Source organism: Triticum urartu, chromosome 4 (genome assembly GCF_003073215.2).
Source record: "Triticum urartu cultivar G1812 chromosome 4, Tu2.1, whole genome shotgun sequence".
NCBI classification, from domain to species: Eukaryota; Viridiplantae; Streptophyta; class Magnoliopsida; order Poales; family Poaceae; genus Triticum; species Triticum urartu.
Window position 1 is genome coordinate 429,126,067 of NC_053025.1, and position 24,002 is coordinate 429,150,068.

Sequence of the window (24,002 nt, forward strand, 5' to 3'; positions counted from 1 at the left end):
CTTTGTGAAGCTTTCCGCAAACTCAATCTGCAAGTTGTTCCTCAAGGTTTCCTCGCCAACCTTCAAGTCTCTCCTACTTTGGAAGATCAGATTCGCGAGGCTCAACTTCTTGATGCTATGGTGAAGAAGGTAAAGATTGGGATCGCCAAGAGTCAACCCAAGTACAAGTGCTATCGCCTTGATGATAAGGACACTCTCTTCTTCGAGGATCGCATTGTGGTGCCAAAAGGTGACCTTCGTAAAGTTATTATGAATGAGGCTCACAATTCACTCCTCTCCATCCACCCTAGGAGTACGAAGATGTACCAGGACCTCAAGCAGGCTTATTGGTGGACTCGAATGAAGCGCGAGATTGCTCAGTTCGTGAATGAATGTGATGTTTGTAGAAGAGTGAAGGCAGAACACCAACGACCAGCTGGTCTCCTCCAACCTCTTGCCATTCTAGAATGGAAGTTTGACCACATTGAGATGGACTTCGTGACTGGGTTTCCAAAGTCTAAGCGTGGCAATGATGCTATATTCGTTGTCATCGATAAACTCACTAAAGTGGCTCATTTCCTGCCTATCAAAGAGTCTATCACTGCAGCTCAATTGGCGGAGCTTTATACCTCTCATATCGTCTCTCTGCACAGCATTCCACAATTGATCTCTTCAGACCGTGGCAGCATCTTTACCTCCAAGTTTTGGGATTCTTTTCAGAAGGCCATGGGCACCAACATCCGCTTCAGCACAGCTTTCCATCCTCAAACTAGCGGTCAAGTCGAGCGTGTCAATCAGATTCTCGAAGATATGCTCAGGGCTTGCGTTATCTCCTTCGGTATGAAGTGGGAAGATTGTCTTCCATATGCCGAATTCTCCTACAACAACAGTTTTCAAGCAAGTTCGGGCAAGGCCCCATTTGAAATTCTCTATGGCAGGAAGTGTCATACTCCTCTTAACTGGTCAGAGACCGGTGAAGGTCAACTTCTTGGAAATGACTTGATCACAGAGGCAGAGGAGATGTGCAAAGTCATTCGTGATAACCTCAAAGTAGCGCAATCACGCCAGAAGAGCTACTATGATAGTAAGCATCGTGATTTGGCTTTCGAGATCGGAGACCATGTTTACCTCTGCGTCTCTCCAATGAAAGGTACTCGTCGCTTCGGTATCAAAGGGAAGCTTGCCCCTAGATACGTGGGTCCTATCAAGATCGTCAGCAATAGAGGCGATCTCGCCTATCAACTCGAGCTTCCTTCAAACTTTGCAAATATGCACGACGTGTTCCATGTCTCTCAGCTCCGCAAGTGCTTCAAGACTCCTGACCGCACCGTCAACTTCGAATACATTGATCTCCAAGAAGACCTCTCTTATCGTGAGCACCTAGTTGCTATTCTTGAAGAGACTGAACGCAAGACTCGCAATAAGTCAATCAAATTCGTCAAAGTCAAGTGGTCACACCATTCCGACCGAGAAGCCACCTGGGAACGCGAGGATCACCTCCGTTCTGAGTACCCAACGTTTTTGCAGTCCTAGATCTCGGGACGAGATCCTTTCGTAGTGGTGGAGTGTTGTAACAGCCCGGATGTAATTTACCTTATATGTATCCCAACTCTTGCCGTTTCCGGCGCTAAGTTATTTTATTTTCCTCGGGTTCAGGTTTTTGTCTCCGTGTGTTGTTGCCTTTGTCATGCATCTCATATCATGTCATCATGTGCATTGCATTTGCATACGTGTTCGTCTCATGCATCCGAGCATTTTCCCTGTTGTTCGTTTTGCATTCCGGCGCTCCTATCTCCTCCGGTGGTCCTTTCTACCTTTTTTTCGTGTGTGGGGGTTAAACATTTCCGTATTGGACCGAGACTTGTCATGCGGCCTTGGTTTACTACCGGTAGACCGCCTGTCAAGTTTCGTACCATTTGGACTTCGTTTGATACTCCAACGGTTAACCGAGGAACCGAAAAGGCCTCGTGTGTGTTGCAGCCCAACACCTCTCCAGAGTGCCCCAAAGCCCAGCTAAACCTCCTCCATCCTCTCGGTCATTCGATCACGATCGCGTGGCCGCAAACCGTGCTCAATTTGGAGCCTTCTAGCTCCTCCTATGTATAAATAGGTCCTCCCCATTCCAAATCCCGGATCAAACCCTAGTCTCCACTTCCCCTCGCGCCGCCGGACACTTCCTCTCCACCAGCCGGACATGTTCGCCCCCTCTCCGCGGCCACATGTCGCCTCCCCATTCGCTGAGACGCCGCACCCACATCCCCGTGCCGCCACCCGCGCTCCGGCCAGCCGGGCCCAGGCAGGGCCCTCCCGGCCCGGGTCGCCGCCGCCCCGAGGGCGCCCGAGATCCCACGCGGCTGCCTCGCTGCCCCTCGCCTTCCTCCGGCGCCCGAGTTCGTCGCCGGCCGCCACGCCTCCTAGCCACCACCGCCCGACGTCGCCGGCCGCCGCTGCCACCATCGCCTAGCGCCGCCGCCAGGCAGCCCGAGTGCGCCGTCCTGGTCTCCTCCGTGCCACATCGCCGGATCCGACGTCCTGGACAGCTCCGGCCACCGCCCGTCTTCTCTGGGGAGAGGATCCGGCCGCCTCGGTTCGCGTGCCCGCCGGATTGGGATCTAGCTACAGGAAACCGTGGGGGTTGACCTTTTTCTCCTCACTAAGTCTTTTCATGTGCACATTTTTTAGCATTGTTCATCGCGTCGTAACACTGCATCCGTAGCTCCGATTTGCACGTGTAGCATATCAAAACGTTCGCCTCAGAGAGTACATCATTTCCTCTCATTGCGCCATTTTCATTTGAACTCATCTTGATGCCCGAAATGCTGTTGGAAGTGGGCTATGTGATATAATTGTCAGATCTGTTTCATCAAATAGCTATTTGTCATTTTTGCCATGATTAATGTGTGCAGGATATGCTCCTGAGTTCTACATGAGTTTTGTTATATGCCATGCCATCTTTACATAGGTGCTTACCATGTATTTTTGTGATATGTTTGGTGACTAGCACAAGCTTGCAAAGTAGCGTAATCGGTAATGCTGATTTCAGGGACTTGGAATTTCTCTAAGTCCTTGTTCTGATTTTGTCATTATGCCATATGTTCATGTTGTTTCCTAGTGATCCATGCCTCTTTTGAGGATGATCAGTAAGGATATTTTGTTAGCATTGTGGTGCTATATCCATCCATGTCTTTGTTTTCAATTATGGAGCATCCTAGCTTGAGTCAATCGAGCTCTACTTTTGCTATTTCGTGAATCCTGGCAGATTGTTGACTTGTTAGCGATTTTGCCGAGGATGTTGTTATTGATCCGTGCATGCTATGTTGTTGTTCTTGCCATGTCTAGCTTCTATGATATGTATTCTTGATGGGTGTATGCTTAGTTTGTCATGCCATGCTCTATAGTGAGTGTATCGAGCTCGTGAACATGCCTACTCGTTAACAGATTTGCATGCTCCAGTTTTTCACTAAGTCTGTAATGTGATTATGTTTTTGCCATGTTCACATGCTTGCAATTGTATTTTCCGATCCCTTTTGGCTCAAGGTTACTAAGGGAATTTTGTTAAGTGCTTTGAGTAGCTTCATTTCATGCATTGCTTTGCCATGTTAAGTTTCTGTAGCATATAGTTTTCATGCTCCAAAGTGTGCTACCTGATGTTAAATTCCAGACTTGTGTTAATTTCACTAAGTCTGAAACCTGTTTATCATTTGCACTTTTGCCATGCTTGTTTGAACCTGTTAATGGATGAATTGGCCGTTTCTCAGTGTTCATCTTTTGTCAAGCATCATCCGTATTTTGTTGTCATGTTTGAGCGCTGTAGCATATTTAACTTGATGCACTTAGATGGCTACTTGCTCTTTATCGTAGATCGGTGCCATATTTGTTTTGCTTGCCATTTCCAAACCGTGCATCCGATTCCGGTGATCTTTATATCGATTTCAACCGAAATCACCTCACCTTTCCAGTGGCACTCTTGGATTTCCAAGTTGAGGCCAGGTTCAATCATTCCTTGTCAAATCTTGCATATGCATCACATATCGCATCCCGCATAGCATACCATGTTTGCATCATGTTGTTCAAGCTTTGCACGTGGTTGATTGTGTTCCTTTTGCTTGTTTTTATTGTTTGGGTAGAGCCGGGAGACGAGTTCGCTAACGAGGAGCCCGTTGAGTTTGCTTACGAGGACCAAGTCAACTCTGACAACTTTGCAGGCAAGATGACCATACCCTCGAAATCACTTCTATCTTTGCTTGCTAGATGCTCGCTCTTTTGCTATGCCTATGCTACGATACCTACCACTTGCTTATCATGCCTCCCAAATTGCCATGTCAAACCTCTAACCCACCATGTCCTAGAAAACCGTAGAATGGCTATGTTACCGCTTTGCTCAGCCCCTCTTATAGCGTTGCTAGTTGCAGGTGAAGATTGGAGATCGTTCCTTGTTGGAACATTGTTTATTGTTGGGTTTATCAGCATATTATCTTGTTATCTTAATGCATCTATATACTTGGTAAAGGGTGGAAGGCTCGGCCTTTTGCCTTCCACTCTTGCTGCCCTAGTTTCCGTCATATCGGTGTTATGTTCCCGGATTTTGCGTTCCTTACGCGGTTGGGTTATAATGGGAACCCCTTGATAGTTCGCCTTGAATACAACTCCTCCAGCAATGCCCAACCTTGGTTTTACCATTTTCCACCTAGCCTCTTTTTCCCTTGGGTTTCCGGAGCCCAAGGGTCATCTTATTTAACCCCCCAGGGCCAGTGCTCCTCTGAGTGTTGGTCCATACAGAGCCACTTTAAGTGCCACCTCGGGGAAACTTGAGGGTTGGTTTTAGTTGTACGTAGTGTTCATCTGAGTGTGCCCTGTGAACGAGATATGTGCAGCTCCTATCGGGATTTGTCGGCACATTCGGGCGGTGTTGCTGGACTTGTTTTACCATTGTCGAAGATGTCTTGTCGAAGATGTCTCGGGAGAAGGAATATCCTTCGTTGACCGTGAGAGCTTGTGATGGGCTAAGTTGGGACTCCCCTGCAGGGATTTGATCTTTCGAAAGCCGTGCCGGCGGTTATGGGCAATTTGTTAATGTCTGGTTGTAGATAACATGAAAACTTAACTTATATAAATGAATCAACCGCGTGTGTTACCGTGATGGTCTCTTCTCGGCGGAGTCCGGGAAGTGAACACGGTGTTGGAGTAATGTTTGACGTAGGTTGTTATAGGATCACTTCTTGATCATAGTTCTTCGTTCGTGCTTTGCCTTCTCTTCTCGCTCTCTTTTGCGAACAGGTTAGCCACCATATATGCTAGTCGCTTGCGGCAGCTCCACATATTACCTTGCCTTACCTATAAGCTTAAATAGTCTTGATCGCGAGGGTGTGAGATTGCTGAGTCCCCTGTGACTCACAGTTTAGTTCCAAAACCAGATGCAGGGACCAATGATTCCGTTCCAGATGATGCGCTTGAGCTCAAGTGGGAGTTCGACGAAGACTCACGCCGTTACTATGTGTCTTTCCCAGATGATCAGTAGTGGTGCCCAGTTGGGGCGATCAGGACCATGTCGCATGTTGGGGTTGTTCTTTTATTTTGGTACCACAGTCGGACCATGAGTGTATTGGATGATTGTAATGTTATTCATGTATTTGTGTGACGTGGCGAGTGTAAGCCAACTATGTACCTTTTTCCCCTATTATCTATTTACATGGGTTGTTGTGAAGATTACCTTACTTGCGATATTGCTTTCAATGCGGTTATGCCTCTAAGTTGTGCTTCGACACGTAGGAGATATAGCCGCATCGAGGGCGTTACAACCCACCAGGGCGTGCCAGGAGGCCCAGGCACGCTCTGGTGGGTTGTGCCCACCTCGGGTGCCCCCCAGACCGCCTCTTCGCTTTATAAATACCCCAATATTCTAGAAACCCTAGGGGAGTCGATGAAATATTCATACAGCCACCGCAGAGTCGAGAACCACCAGATCCAATCTAGACACCATCTCGAATGGGGTTCACCACCTCCATTGGTGCCTCTCTGATGATGCGTGACACTACAAAAAATACACTTCCGTGATTATATGTGTTTGTCATAGTAGGTCTCGTTTTTTGTCATGCATGTACATCCATGACAATTTTATGACAGAATCAAGATAGTCATACCTATGCTATCGTAGAAGTGTTGCATGACATTACCAAAATTATCATCATTCAAGTGTCCACTTCCATGTAGATAAATGGTGCGTCATGGAAGTGCTTTCGTCAAGGGTGACCGACACGTGGCATCCACCGTAACGGGTCGCCGTTAAGCTATCGGGTCTGGTTTTGGATACGATAACCCGCTAACAGCCCGAACCAATGAGGATTTTCCACGTGTGAAATTCTCATTGGCCGGAGGAAACACGTGTTGGCTCACCGTTGGGATAGATTTCATACATTCATTGGATAGGAGGCGCCTATGATACGTTGACACGTGGCACGACCCAACAGAGGCCGGCCCGTTTGACTTAGTCAAAAGGTAATGGGCCGGCCCATGGAAAGCCTGTTAACGGCCTGTTCGTATATAGCCCATTTACGGCCCGCTAACTCATGGCCCGTTACGACCTATTGGAATTAAGCCCAGTAGCTTCATCTGGGCCGTCCAATATGATTCTGGCCTGTTGTAACTTCCAGCCCATGTATGGCTGATACGTCTCCATCATATCTACTTTTCCAAACACTTTTGACCTTGTTTTGGAGTCTAACTTGCATGATTTGAATGGAACTAACCCGGACTGATGCTGTTTTTAGCAGAATTGCCATGGTGTTATTTTTGTGCAGAAATAGAACTTCTCGGAATGACCTGAAACTTCATGGAGAATATATTTGGAATTTATAAAAAATACTGGCGAAAGAATCAACACTAGGGGGGCCACACCCTGTCCACGAGGGTGGGGGCGCACCCACCCCCTAGGGCGTGCCCACTGTCTCGTGGGCCCCTGAGGCTCCATCAGCGTCAACTCCAACTCTATATATTCACGTTCGGGGAGAAAAAAATCAGAGAGAAGGATTCATCGCGTTTTATGATAAGGGGAATCTGTCGCCATCGTCATCATCAACCTTCCTCCATAACCAATTGCATGATGCTAACCGCCGTGCGTGAGTAATTCCATCGTAGGCTTGTTGGACGGTGATGGGTTGGATGAGATTTATCATGTAATCGAGTTAGTTTTGTTAGGGTTTGATCCGTAGTATCTATTATGTTCTGAGATTGATGTTGCGATGACTTTGCTATGCTTAATGCTTTTCACTAGGGCCCGAGTGCCATGATTTCAGATCTGAACCTATTTTGTTTCCATGAATATATGTGAGTTCTGGATCCTATCTTGCAAGTCAATAGTCACCTATTATGTGTTATGATCCGTTAACCCCAAAGTGACAATAATCGGGACAATTACCGGTGATGACCATAGTTTGAGGAGTTCATGTATTCACTAAGTGCTAATGCTTTGTTCCGATACTATATTAAAAGGAGGCCTTAATATCCCTTAGTTTCCAATAGGACCCTGCTGCCACGGGAGGGTAGGACAAAAGATGTCATGCAAGTTCTTTTCCATAAGCACGTATGACTATATTCGGAATACATGCCTACATTACATTAATGAACTGGAGCTAGTTCTGTGTCACCCTATGTTATAACTGTTGCATGAGGAACCGCATCCGACATAATTATCCAGCACTGATCCATTGCCTATGAGCTTTTCACATATTGATCTTTGCTTAGTTACTCTACCATTGCCATTGTTACAATTACTACAAAACCAATACTATTACTTTTTCCACCGTTACCGTTACTTCCATATTACTTTGCTACTAAATACTTTGCTACAGATGTTAAGTCTTTCAGGTGCGGTTGAATTGACAACTCAACTGTTAATACTTGAGAATATGCTTTGACTCCCCTTGTGTCGAATCAATAAATTTGGATTGAATACTCTACCCTCGAAAACTGTTGCGATCCCCTATACTTGTGGGTTATCAAGATTATTTTCTGGTGCCGTTGCCGGGGAGCATAGCTCTATTCTTTGAGTCACTTGGGATTTATATCTGTTGATCATTATGAACAACTTGAAAGATGAAAGAACCAAGATTTTCCCTCAACTACGAGGGGAGGAAAGGAATTGCCATCTAGCTCTGCACTTGATTCACCTTCTGTTATGAGTAAACTTGCGACACATATTGCTGCTATTCATTCTGATATGTCGCATGTTATCGATGATGCCACTTCTGCTATGCATGATGCTTATGATGAAACTACTTCTATGCCTGATAATACTGTGCCAGTAGGTGAATTTCTTGATGAAAAACTTGCTACGGTTAGAGAGAATGAAATTATTGAAACTGATAATATTGATGAAAGTGATGATGAAGATTCTCCCCCTAGATATGAATTGCTTGTTGTGCCTGAGGGATCTGTTATGGATGAAGAAACTGCTAGAGACTTTTTAGCTCACAATTATAGATATGATCTTAAGAAACTATTAGCTAAGCTGAAAGAGAAATACTTGAATGCTAGAATGAAACATGACCCTGCTTTTGCTACTTCACCTATCTGTATCACCAATAAGGATTGTGATTTCTCTGTCGATCCTGAGTTAAATTACTTTGGTTGAATCTGATCCTTTTTATGGCTATGAATCTGAAACTATTGTGGCACATCTTACTAAATTACATGATATAGCCACCATGTTCACTAATGATGAGAAAACTCGCTATTACTTTATCATTAAGTTGTTTCCATTCTCATTAAAGGGTGATGCTAAAACATGGTTTAATTCTCTTGATCCTGGTTGTGTGCATAGTCCCCAGGATATGATTTATTACTTCTCTGCTAAATATTTTTCCTCGCTCATAAGAAACAAGCTGCCTTAAGGGAAATATATAATTTTGTGCAAATTTAGGAAGAGAGTCTCCCACAAGCTTGGGGGAGGCTTCCCCAATTACTTAATGCTTTGCCTGATCATCCTCTCAAGAAAAATGAAATACTTGATATCTTTTATTGACTAACCGATGCTTTTAGAGACCACCTGGATAGTTGTGCTGGTTGTGTTTTCAGGGAAAGAACTGTTGATCAAGCTGAATTGCTATTGAATAATATGTTGAGTAATGAAAATGATTGGACACTTCCTGAACCAACCCCTAAGCCAACTCCGAAGAAAAGGGGTATTCTATTTCTCAGTCCTGAAGATATGCAAGAGGCAAAGAAATCTATGAAAGAAAAGGGTATTAAAGCTGAAGATGTTAATAATTTACCACCTATTGAAGGGATACATGGTCTTAATAACCCGACACAGGTAGTAAAGGTAAATTCTCTCTATATATTTGATGAAGGTGATATTCCTCGTTATAAGTCTGCTAGCCAATTAGATGAGTTTGATAATTTTATTGTTAAACAAGAAAACTTCAATGCTTATGTTGGTAGAAAATTGAAACATAATGCTTATATGATTGAACACTTGAGTGACTATATGTCTAGAGTTAAAGGTGAACTTAAACTTATTAGTAAACATGCTGCTATGGTTACCACTCAAGTAGAACAAGTGCTTAAAGCTCAGAATGATTTGCTCAATGAATTAGATAATAGGAAAAATGAAACTGCTATTAGAGTTGTGACTAGAGGGGGTAAAATGACTCAGGAACCTTTGTATCCTGAGGGCCACCCTAAGAGAATTGAGCAACATTCTTAGAGAACTAATTTGATGCACCTAGTTTTTCTAAGAAGAAGAAAAAGAAAGATGATAGGACTTTGCATGCTTCTAGTGAACCTGTTGTTGACACACCTGAGAATCCCAAAGATATTTCTATTTGTGATGCTAAAACACAATCTGTTAATGAACATGAACCTAGTGGTAATGTTAATGATGATGCTCAACCTAGCAACAATAATGATGTAGAAGTTGAACCTGTTGTTGATCTTGATAACCCACAATCAACGTATCCAATGTTATGATAAGAGAGACTTTGTTGCTAGGAAGCACGGTAAAGAAAGAGAACCATGGGTTCAGAAACCCATGCCTTTTCCTCCAAAACTATCCAAGAAACAAGATGATGAGGATTTTGAGCGCTTTGCTGAAATGATTAGACCTATCTTTTTGCGTATGCGTTTGACTGATATCCTTAAAATGAATCCTTATGCTAAGTACATGAAATATATTGTTACAAATAAAAGAAAGATATCGTAAGCTAAAATTTGCACCATGCTTGCCAATTATACTTTTAAGGGTGGAATACCAAAGAAACTAGGAGATCCAGGAGTACCAACTATACCATGCTCCATTAAAAGAAACTATGTTAAAACTACTTTATGTGATCTTGGAGCCGGTGTTAGTGTTATGCCTCTCTCTTTATATCATAGACATGATTTGAATAAGTTGACACCTACTGAAATATCTTTGCAAATGGTCGATAAATCAACTACTATACCTATCGGTATTTGTGAGGATGTGCCTGTTGTGGTTGCAAACGTTACTATTTTAACAAACTTTGTTATTCTTGATATTCCCGAGGACGAATATGTCGATTATCCTTGGTAGACCCTTTTTGAATACTGTAGGGGCTGTTATTGATTGCAACAAAGGCAATGTCACTTTTCATGTTAATGGTAATGAGCATACAGTACACTTTCCGAGGAAACAACCTCAAGTCCACAGTATTAATTCTATTGGAAAAATTCCAATGATTATTATTGGAGGTTTTGAATTTCCTCTTCCTACTGTCAAGAAGAAATACGATATTCTTATTGTTGGGGACGTGCATATCCCCGTTGAGGTAACTTAGTGTTATTCGAAAATTCTCTGGTTTCATGTTATTCAAAAAGAGTATGTTAACAAGACTTGATCAACCTTGTTAGTGGATTCCTATTTGATGAGCATGAGATGGATGAAGTTAGAAAGCACAACTCTCTATACCCTCTTTTTTACTTTCTGTTATTTATATTAAATAAAGCAAAAATAGTATTTCCTGTCTGTTTTCTGAATTATCCTTGCAATAAAAAATACCCAAAAAAATTTCTCCAAATGTCCTGAAAATTTTAGATGATTTTTTGTAGAATATTTAAGAATTATTGGCACTGAGAACACACCAGGGGGACACACCACTTGGCTACGAGGGTCCAGGGCGTGCCCACCCCCTGGGGCATGCCCCCTGCCTCATGGACCCCACGTGGGCCCCTCCACTTATTCTTGCACCCACACACTTCGTCTTCCTCCAGAAAAAATCCTCCACTAGCTCAAACCCGAGTTCTACCTCATCTTGCTACCATTTTCGATCTCCTAGCTCAAAGCTCCATTCACAAAACTGCTTTGGGGGATTCTTCTTCGGTATGTGACTCCTCCAATGGTCCAATTAGTTTTTGTTTAGTGCTTTATTTATTGCAAAATTTTGTTGCTTAGGTGACCCTGTTCTTGAGCTTGCATGTCAAATTTATGTCGTCAAAAGTAGTTTTAATGCATGATATAGCCTCTAGACACTTGTGGGAGTAGTTGCTATCAATCCTTTTGAGTTTGACTCACTTTTATTTTTGAGTCACTAAAAATTTCAGAATTTTTTCAGAGAAAATGATGAAGAGATTGTTGAGGGGCTCTTCGAGCCGAAGCTCGAAGGATAAGCAAAGTGAAGAGAATAAGAAGCCCAAATATAATCTCCCTCGCACTGTAGAGGTTCGGCCGTGTGAATGGCCTTGTGATGAGTTCTTGAGAGAAGCCAGGATTTATGAAGATTTTTATTATTTGGCTCAGAATGCAGGCCTCATCGACTTCCTCCGCGACCAGCGCGAACAGTATCTCCTCCTCACTAATATTTTCATGCAAAAAATTTACTATCATGCAAAGAAATCACCACCTTCGGTGGAATTTCACTTATATGATGAGGTTAAGGAGATGTCACTATATGATTTTTGTTGGGTCTGTAAGATACCCTTTGAGGGCAGCATAGAGGAACCACATCGTAATTATGTGGAGGGATTTATTGATATGATTGCTGTAGGGGAAACGAGCAAACTTTCCGATGCAAGAATTACTTTGCAATATTTGCTAGTAGATGCTTAATTGGTCGCGGGAACAGTGGAAACCTTAGTGCCCCTGATATTGTTATTTTATGCCATGCCTTGTTTCATGATACAACTTTCAGTCTAGGCGCTATTGTTGCTAAACGGTTAAATCTGAACCATACAAAGGGTCCCATCCTTGTAGGCATCTTTGCTTCTCGCCTTGCTGCACACTTCAGCATACCTATTAGGCATTATGAGAAAGAGGAAAAGTTGATGCCCCTACTTTCTAGATTATAAGTGTATGATAGCACATGGTTTTATTTTTAAGGATAAGAAGAAGGTGCTTAAGTATAGATTGATATTTGATAAAAATTACTATGAGATTATTACCTTGCCTACGCCCTCTTTGTTTAACATATTTTCACGCATGTACCTCGTTTTGCCAGAGGCCGTTCATGCATACTGGAGCCTGACACCAGCTCTAGAGCATGAGACGGAGCCATCCCTTGACACTTATCGACAGTCTATTTATCGGTGGGATTCAGAGGAGATCGCCAACCAATGAAACCCAGAGGACACTCCTACGTACACCGGAGAGGGCAGCTTTGAGCCAAGGCCCTATACCAACTTAGGCCAAAAGCCTAAGCTTGGGGGAGTACGAATTTGTCACCGACATTACATTCATGTTCGCACACCCATGATAGTTGTCGGTGCTCATACTTTTTCATTGTACTATCCATGCTAGTTTATTTTCTTTTCTAGCATCCTTCTTGTGTGTTTGAAAAACCTTAAGAAAAACAAAAAAAAATAGTTGTAGCTTTTAGCTAGTTTACTTTCCATGCCTGTAGTAGTAATTAAAAGAAAACCCAAAAAGATTTCTCATTTTTCTTTTGCTTGTTGGGAGCTTTCCCATGTAAATAGTTTTATTTCCTTTCTTTTCCTTGGGGGTTGAGAGGAGAAGACCATGATGAAATTGTTGATTGGCTCTCATATGCATTACTGTTGATCTAGAAAAGAGCCCATATTACCTTGTCTTCTCCCTTATATTGAATGCTTACAGATTCCAGCTTAGTCCAATGCACGTGCACTATTATTATTATCCACACCATTCGGTTGTGCAAGTGAAAGGCAATAATAAAGATATATGAAGGACTGATTGAGATGAGAGAAGCTGGTATGAACTCGAGCTATCTTGTTTTTGTAAATATGATTAGTTCATCATTCCTGATCCAACCCATTATGAATGAAACATGTTTGCAATGAAAATTAGAGATTATTCTTGCTCATGCCATGCTTAATTAGCTAGGAGTTTATAATGGTTTACCTTTGCGTGCCAACATGCTATTAAAATGGTTGTGGTGTGGTATGATAGGGTGATATCCTCCTTTGAACGATTCGAGTGGCTTGACTTGGCACATGTTCACGCATGTAGTTGAAACAAAATCAACATAGCCTCCATGATATTTATGTTCATGGTGAATTATATCCTACTCATACTTGCACTCAGTATTAATTAATTTTAAATGCATGTTCATGATTGTTGTCGCTCTCTAGCTGGTCGCTTCCCAGTCTCTTTCTAGACTTCACTTGTACTAAGCGGGAATACTACTTGTGCATCCACTTCCATAAACCCCAAAAGTTATTCCATATGAGTCCACCATACCTTCCTATATGCAGTATCTACCTGTCGTTCCAAGTAAATTTGTATGTGCCAAACACTAAACCTTCAAATGAAATTCCATTTTGTATGCTCGAATAGCTCATGTATCAACTAGGGTTGTATATATCTTCCATGCTAGGTGGGTTATTTTCACGAGGAGTGGACTCTACTCCTCATTCATGAGAAAATGGCTGGTAACCGGGATGCCCAGTCCCATGCTTAAATTAAAATAATCGCAAACAAAACTCCCCCAGGATTGTTGTTAGTTGGAGGCACATGTTGTTTTGGATAAGCCATGGATTGATGTTTGTTGGTGGTGGGGGAGTATAAACTTTACCATTCTGTTTAGGAACCGCCTATAATGTGTGTAGCATGGAATATATCAAGATCTCTCGGTTGTTATGTTGACAATGAAAGTATACCACTCAAAATATTAATTATCTCTATTTCAAAAATCGAGCTCTGGCACCTCTACAAATCCCTGCTTCCCTCTGCGAAGGGTCTGTCTATTTACTTTTATGTTGAAGTCATCACCCTCTTATTAAAAAGCACCAGTTGGAGAGCACCCCTGTCATGTGCATGCATTACTATTAGTTTACATTGAGTATGACTATGATTGGATCTCTTTTACCATGAATTACAATGTTTAGTCAGTCCTTGAACTTCAGAGGTGCTCTGCATTTATGTTTTGCGGTCTCAGAAAGGGCTAGCGAGATACCATCTTGTTATATCATATTATGATTGTTTTGAGAAAGTGTTGTCATCCGAGATTTACTATTATTGCTCGCTATTTGATTATGCCATTGATATGGTTATTGTGAATATGGTTAGTTCATAATCTTTGCTGAAAATTGAATCCTGGCTTTACATATTTACAACAACAAGATCAAACAGAGTTTGTAAAAGTTTTTCTTTATCACTTTCAGTTTGTCAACTGAATTGCTTGAGGACAAGCAAAGGTTTAAGCTTGGGGGAGTTGATACGTCTCCATCGTATCTACTTTTCCAAACACTTTTGACCTTGTTTTGGACTCTAACATGCATGATATGAATGGAATTAACCCGGACTGACGTTGTTTTCAGCAGAATTGCCATGGTGTTATTTTTCTGCAGAAATAGAAGTTCTCAGAATGACCTGAAACTTCATAAAGAATATTTTTTGAATATATAAAAAATATTAGCGAAAGAATCAACACTAGGGGGCCCACACCCTGTCCATGAGGGTGGGGGCGCGCCCACCCCCCTGGGGCGTGCCCCCCTGTCTCGTGGGCCCCATGAGGCTCCACGGACCTCAACTCCAACTCTATATATTCACGTTCGGGGAGAAAAATCATAGAGAAGGATTCAGCGCGTTTTACGATACGGAGCCGCCGCCAAGCCCTAATCTCTCTCGGGAGGGCTGATCTGGAGTCCGTTTGGGGCTCCAGAGAGGGGAATCCGTCGCCATCACCGTCATCAACCTTCCTCCATCACTAATTTCATGATGCTCACCGCCGTGCGTGAGTAATTCCATCGTAGGCTTGCTGGACGGTGATGGGTTGGATGAGATTTATCATGTGATCGAGTTAGTTTTGTTAGGGTTTGATCCCTAATACCCATTATGTTCTGAGATTCATGTTGCTATGACTTTGCTATGCTTAATGCTTGTCACTAGGGCCCGAGTGCCATGATTTCAGATCTGAACCTATTATGTTTCCATGAATATATGTGAGTTCTGGATCCTATCTTGCAAGTCAATAGTTATGTGTTATGATCCGTTAACCCCGAAGTGACAATAATCGGGACAATTACCGGTGATGACCATAGTTTGAGGAGTTTATGTATTTACTAAGTGTTAATGCTTTGTTCTGGTACTCTTTTAAATGGAGGCCTTAATATCCCTTAGTTTCCAATAGGACCCCGCTGCCACGGGAGGGTAGGACAAAAGATGCCATGCAAGTTCTTTTCCATAAGCACGTATGACAATATTCGGAATACATGCCTACATTACATTGATGAACTGGAGCTAGTTTTGTGTCACCCTATGTTATAACTGTTGCATGAGGAATCGCATCCGACATAATTATCCATCACTGATCCATTGCCTACGAGCTTTTCACATATTGATCTTTGCTTAGTTACTTTACCGTTGCCATTGTTACAATTACTACAAAACCAATACTATTACTTTTGCCGCCGTTACCGTTACTTCCATATTACTTTGCTACTAAATACTTTGCTGTAGATATTAAGTCTTTTAGGTGTGGTTGAATTGACAACTCAACTGTTAATACTTGAGAATATTCTTTGGCTCGTCTTGTGTCGAATCAATAAATTTGGGTTGAATACTCTACCCTCGAAAACTGTTGCGATCCCCTATACTTGTGGGTCATCAATGGCCCATGATGTCTTTCGGCCCATACGAGGCCATTTGTAACTCTTGGCCCATTAACGGATCGTGGTGAATCTGGCCCGCAATGAACAGTGTACCACTTTATACCCATTAATGGCACATTATTTCATTGGGCCATTTCCAACTCGTGTTATCTTCCGGCCTTCTCAAGGTCCATTTATTCATGGGCTCATTTCCAGCATTCGGTTATTTACGGCCCGTACTAGCCTTTTCTGCTTGTGTGCCAAATTCAGCCCGTGGTTACTATCGGTCCGTTTGCGGCCCGTTAATCCGTTGGGCCATTTTCATAGCGTCATCAAATACGACCCATGAACGACGGCCCGTTATTGTCGGCCCATGAACGGACGATTCCAAATCTAGCCCGTTTAGGGCCCATAATGCAGTCTGTTATTGGCCCATGTTTGGCCGATCGATCATACGACCCATAGAAGGCCCATTGATGCTACGGCCCATAGAAGGCCCATTGTTTCTACGGCCCATAGAAGGCCCATTGTTTCTACGGCCCTTAGAAGGCCCATTGTTTCTACGGCCCGTAGAAGGCCCATGGTAACTACAGTAAATATGTAGCCCATGGTTATTGTGGCCTAGTTTGAAAAAAATAGGTTATTGCGGCCACTAGCAAACCGCGGAAAAAGAACTGCACTGACTGCAAGCAAACAAATAAACAAGACAACAAGGAAATAAATAAGCAAGCAACTTACGCTAGGCTATCACGGCTATTGCACATATTACATCCACTAGGCATCAAAGTTCGCCACCAGTGCAAATATAGGGAACAAAGCAGCATATCATATACACTGGTTGTCAAAGTTGGCGACCAATGCAAATAAACACCGCAGCAAAACAAGTCCAGAACTGAAAACCACTTCAGAAGAGCTCAGGAAACAATATCCTGGGTACCCATAATGCTGGTAAGATGCTTAGCAAGCTTATTAACTTTCTCTTATTTGGCGCTTAAATCCTCCAACACTTGCTGTTGCACCAGAAAGTATGCATCTATATTCTGCATTGACTTCCCTAGTCCTTCGGCTTCCTGTCACATAACATCTGATCGATGTATTTCAACTTGAAGTTGAGACTCAAGAAGACGAACTAATTCATGCAGCGAGTTCGAAGAGCTGGTGCCAGCAGTAGTAGCCAGTAACTCAAACACTACATCAAGACAGGACTTGGGGGTTGTCTCAGTGTCTTCAAGATAGTTTTTATCAGCTTTCTTGGAGACCAACAAGGTTGTCTCACTATCTTGAATCTTATCTGCATTACTTCCTTTACCATTGCATAACGGGGTACTCTTCTCCAATATTTGATCAGTGTTCTAAAAGAGAAACAAACAAACACATCACAGGTTTACCATGTTGTGTATGAAACTCATTTTGGTAAACCAGTTCAGTAGTAAGGTGGAAAGGATAACAGCATGAAACAAACATATATCTATGTAGTATGGTCACTGTATGGTCTATATCATTCTATTTTATGTTGACAAATCAAGATAGAGACAGTTCGAATCATATCTATTTAAGACAAAGCAGCATAGACAGAATATAAGTGTGGGAAACTACACATCAATAACAACACTTGTAATGTGCATGGCATGAGAACATAACTGTTTATTCAATTGGAATTGAAATCAACATAGAGCAAGTTATAACAACAAACACGTTAAAGAAATAGGTTTAAAACATACCTGTTGCGCCATTGGAGTTTCAATTGCATCCTTCAAATTTTAAATTAGTTGGTATGAGTAAATATAGTGATGCAAGAGCAAAGTACTATGAACCATAGCTACAGAACCTGACCTAATAAAAATTCTTCTTCTTTAAGCGTTGACTTGGGGTTTGGAGTGGTGGTCCTCGTGCTTTGGGCACTGCAGTTGCCTTACTAACTTCTCGTGTTTGGGTGCTCTGTGGTGGAGACGGTGTTGTGTCAACTGGAACTGGGTTACTATCTGCTGGGGTTGGGGTTAGAAGGGGTGTAGCTGGTTCTCTGTCCAACTGGGTAGGGGTACAATCCGCGTCAGTCTAGGTTATGTGTGGTGGGCCTGGTTCTTGGGCAAGTACAACTGTGGTTCTATCAGCATCGACAGTAGCACGATCTTTTCTGAAGACCATGTTTTTACTCCCACAAATACTACCATCACCCCCTCCAATTGAAATGGCTGATAAACAAGAAAAGTAATTGAATGTACAGACATTGTAAGATAGACATGTGCAATGGATAGTAGGGAAGAAAACAAGGCATGAAATAATTCACATTTATGTTGTCTTACCAAATAGAATAGCAGGACATAATTTCACATATATCATGGCTAATTGAACAGGATAGCATGACACAATTTTCACATGTATGATGGCTAACTAAACAAGATAGAATGACATACTTCAAAATATGATGACTATGTAAACAAGATGGCATGATATAACTATACGATGTGTCTATTAAAGTGGTTGGCATGCCATAAATCACAAACATGTCATCGATGGAAACATGATGGCATGATATAATTCATGGATAGAATGACATAATTCAAAATATGATGACTATGTAAACAGGATGAGATGATATAACTATATTATGTCTTTAGAAAATGGGTTGGCATGCCATAATTCAGATACATGTTGTCTATGTAAACATCATGGCATGATATAATTCAAATATATGATTTATATACTAAGCAAGTGAGCAGAGGGTAAGCGCATATATGATGTGTCAACTAAGGAGATGGCATTCAATATTGTGTATATGATGTAAAAACTAAGCATTGCAATACAACATATGCATGATATGAGTAATATAACCCTGCCAAGTTTGAGCATACACCTCAGGGGGATAATAGGACTGGTCATCTACCTCTGAATCCTCCTCTGAAGAGCTATCTGTAACCAGCAAGATATCTGCTGCAGCAGGTAGCATTGTCTGCTCTAAAGACCTTGTTTTCACTCCAGATTTCTCCATCACCAATTCAAATGGCTGATGCACAGGAAGAGCAGTTGAGTATACAAACATTGTCGACAAATGCAACTAGAAGTACAAAAAAGGACGGCATAATGTAATTCACATATATGATGCTTGGCTAAATAGCATGTCATTGCATAATTCACATGTATAAAGCATTGCAACAAGATATCATTGCATAATTCACATATATAATGTCATGCAACAAGATGGCATTGCATAATTCACATATATGGTAATTAGACACTAAACAGGTGGCATTCACACAAAGCATGTCTAAACTAAGCAAATGACATAGCAATGCAAGATACCATATGCAGGATATGAGCAACATAACCCTGCAAAGTTAGAGTATGCACCTCAAGGGGGAATTAGGACTGGTCATCTGTCTCTGAATCCTCCTCTGGGGAGCTACCCGTAACCAGCAAGACATGTGCTTTGTCAGATAGCATTGTCTGCTCTCAAGACCTTGTTTCCACTAAAGATTTTTCCATGACCATGCCGAATGGCTGATGCACAGGAAGAGTAATTGGATATACTAAAATTGTTGACAAATTTAACATGTAATAAAAAATAATGGCATGATATAATTCACATATAAGATGACTAGCTAACCAGGGTGGCATTGCAAAATTCACATATATGATGCCTGGCTAAACAAGATGGCATTGCATGATTCACATATACGATAAAGAAACTAAACATATGGCATTCACACAAAGCATGTCTAAACTAAGCAGATGACATATTTGATGTATAAAGTAAGCAATGCAAGGTACCATATGCATGATATTACCAACATCAGCATGCCAAGTTAGAGCGAAGACCTCATGGGGTAAATAGGAGTGGTCTTCTCCTTCTGAATCCCCCTCAAAACAGTTATCTTCCTCTTGACTACAATACGAAATGGGTGGAGGGGCTGCCTTTGCGCCCACCATGGAGCGACGTCTGCATGAAATTGTATTGCCACGCAAGGTTCATTTCCATTGTGTACAATAACTGGCATGCATAGGAATGAAACATAGTGAGATTATGTAAGGAGTGCATGCACAAATCCAGAGCAATGGTAGCAAACTATGGATGGACCCAAAACGAATGATAGCAGGCAGATAATAGCATTAGTTAAAAAATACAGATAATGGCTCCTTTAATGTTTGTTTCCACCCAACTTGAAACTCATAGTAGACACCCGAGATTAACCAGATAGTAGACAGATGGTACTAATAGCTACCCCAATATGTACCCCACAACCATTTAAAACTCAAGTTTCAACATTAGTTTGGACCTGACTCAGAGTCTAATGGGTGAACACGAAGATAAAGTAGCATGTCATCATATTAAGAGATGCATAACGTAAGCAGACATAGAAGAGTGCGACCTCTCTTGCGGACCCGTGTAGTCCTCAAGGACATATACTCAGTTGATGATGGTAATGCAGTTGTCGTGGCTGCCGGCGGCGGGAAAGAAGATCTGAGGCGGCGAAAGGCAGTCTGGAGAGCGGATCCCTGCAGTGGTGAACCCTTCCGTCATTGGAGCAGCTGAGTTGGGGTGGAACACAGCGCAGCAGGAGCAGGACAAACCACACATGGTTTTCTTTGACACATATGTGTAACAGAAGTAATTGTGTAAGGGCTTGTTTGAATTTTAGGATTCTAACAATGAAGGGATAGGAAATAGACAGGAAGAGGATAGGAATGCACGTGCAAAATAGAGAATTTAAAAACACAGGATTTCTGCCAATCTAGGTTTTTGGTTCACAAGAATTGGAAGATCACAGGATGCATAGAAGCATGGTGACATTAAGTCAAACCACAAGAAAATGTATGGTTATAATGCTATTATGCTACTATCTCTTACTCTTGTGCTTCATGAATAGGAATTTGAAAAGGAGGACAAGTGTAAATTAAAATTCCTACAGTTTTTCTTTCAAGGAGACACTAAAGGAACAAATCCTATAGTTTTCCTTTGCTCCATTCCTTTGAACCAGATGCATGAATAGTAGTACCATAGGAAACTTTCCAATTCTTATGTTTTTCCTTCACTTTTCCTTTCAAGCACTAGCGATTCTAGTAGGCAGGCTTGAGAAAGGAAAAGCCTACACTCAAAAACTGATTTTGTGCTACTTCTACTACTTTCGACCTAGGCCACTGCCCTACTAGCGCAACTCCCAGGCCCATCGACAAATGCACAGCTCAAACACGCAGAGATAAATAATGATGGCGTTCAAGAGAGTCCATCACGGATAGCTAAGTTGTGTGGTACCTCATTGCTTGTCATATCATAGGATAAAATAATCGTATTTCACATTGCTACATGTGCTCAGTGGACAATATATATAACATGTAGAGTAAAAAAGAGATGCAACAAGTGTACAACCTCTTTGGTGAAGCCATGTTGATCCTAGCATGATTGGGTTGGTCCGTGAGGATGCTCCGGCTGACTTGGCTGTCGGAGGAGGGGAGGAAGATCTTAGGCGTCTGGAGATGGAGCCCGGGGTACTGCTCCTCTATGATGGAGGATTTCGTCGTTGGAGCAGCTCCGGTGAGTTGTACGACGCTGTCGGTGTTCTAGGAACGGGGGTCCCCATACTTGCCTGCCTGCGGCCCACGACGTGGCTCTGCGAGCGGGCCCGTACATCCCATCTTCACCAACAAGCATTCAAGACCCTCGCGAGGGGCCAAGGCTCGCGAGGTGGACGACATGAGACCTCCTCAGGAGCGGCCTCACCAGGCTGGTTCGCGAGGGGCGAAGAGATCAAGGCCAGGAAAACCTCGCGAGGTTCCGATGATGTGAGCCATGACGACCAAGGCCTGGCGGGCGCCAACACGCACAGTGTCCTTGTTTCCTCTTTGGTGCTAAGGAGGCAAGCACAGACGCAGGGTACCGAGGCGTCAAGAAAAGGTTTCCATATCAGTGCAACAAGACCAATACCAGCAGGACGGCAAGACGGAGGTCACCGTGGAGGCCAAGACGGCGTGACCACCAGAGCCTTTGGCAGGCGAAGACTGCTTTTGTCAGGATAAGTTGTACTAGCTGACCCCTTTCAAATTGGCCGTTGTTGGCTCCCTTCCCGCTCAATATTTTGGGAGAGGACCAGGGCCTCTACAAATAGGACTAGCCACCACCGTAGCTAGGAGGATGATACGTCTCCAACGTATCTATAATTTTTGATTGCTCCATGCTATATTATCTACTGTTTTGGACAGTATTGGGCTTTATTATCCACTTTTATATTATTTTTGGGACTAAACTATTAACCGGAGGCCCAGCCCAGAATTGTTGTTTTTTGCCCATTTTAGGGTTTCGAAGAAAAGGAATATCAAACGGAGTCCAAACGGAATGAAACCTTCGGGAACATGATTTTCTCACCGAACATGATCCAGGAGACTTGAACCCTACGTCAAGCAACCAACAAGGAGGCCACGAGGTAGGGGGCGCGCCTACCCCCCCAAGCACGCCCTCCACCCTCGTGAGCCCCCTGTTGCTCCATCTACGTACTTCTTCCTCCTATATATACCTACGTACCCCCAAACGATCAGATACGGAGCCAAAACCCTAATTCCACCGCCGTAATTTCCAGTATCCACGAGATCCCATCTTGGGGCCTATTCCGGAGCTTCGCCGGAGGGGGCATCGATCACGGAGGGCTTCTACATCAACACGATAGCCTCTCCGATGAAGTGTGAGTAGTTTACCTCGGACCTACGGGTCCATAGTTATTAGCTAGATGGCTTCTTCTCTCTTTTTGGATCTCAATACAAAGTTCTCCCCCTCTCTTGTGGAGATCTATTCGATGTAATCTTCTTTTGCGGTGTGTTTGTTGAGACCGATGAATTGTGGGTTTATGATCAAGTTTATCTATGAACAATATTTGAATCTTCTCTGAATTCTTTTATGTATGATTGGTTATCTTTGCAAGTCTCTTCGAATTGTCAGTTTGGTTTGGCCTACTAGATTGATCTTTCTTGCAATGGGAGAAGTGCTTAGCTTTGGGTTCAATCTTGCGGTGTCCTTTCTCAGTGACAGTAGGGGCAGCAAGGCATGTATTGTATTGTTGCCATCGAGGATAACACGATGGGGTTCTTATCATATTGCATGAATTTATCCCTCCACATCATGTCATCTTGCTTAAGGCGTTACTCTGTTCTTATGAACTTAATACTCTAGATGCATGCTGGATAGCGGTCGATGTGTGGAGTAACAGTAGTAGATGCAGGCAGGAGTCGGTCTACTTGTCTTGGACGTGATGCCTATTGCTACCTGTTGAGCACTGCGTTGGATTTCCCCGAAGAGGAAAGGATGATGTAGAAAAGTAGCGTAAGTATTTCCCTCAGTTTTTGAGAACCAAGGTATCAATCCAGTAGGAGGCTACGCGCGAGTCCCTCGTACCTGCACAAAGCAAATAGCTCCTCGCAACCAACGCGATAAGGGGTTGTCAATCCCTTCACGGTCACTTACGAGAGTGAGATCTGATACATATGATAAGATAATTTTTTTGGTATTTTTATGATAAAGATGCAAAGTAAAATAAACGCAAAGGAAATAACTAAGTATTGGAAGATTAATATGATGAAGATAGACCTGGGGCCATAGGTTTCACTAGTGGCTTCTCTCAAGAGCATAGGTATTTTACGGTGGGTGAACGAATTACTGTTGAGAAATTGACAGAATTGAGCATAGTTATGAGAATATCTAGGTATGATCATGTATATAGGCATCACGTCCGAGACAAGTAGACCGACTCCTGCCTGCATCTACTACTATTACTCCACTCAACGACCGCTATCCAGCATGCATCTAGAGTCTTAAGTTCATGAAAATAGAGTAACGCCTTAAGCAAGATGACATGATGTAGAGGGATAACCTCATTCAATATGATGAAAACCCCATCTTGTTATCCTCGATGGCAACAATACAATATATGCCTTGCTGCCCCTAGTGTCACTGGGAAAGGACACCGCAAGATTGAACCCAAAGCTAAGAACTTCTCCCATGGCAAGAAAGATCAATCTAGTAG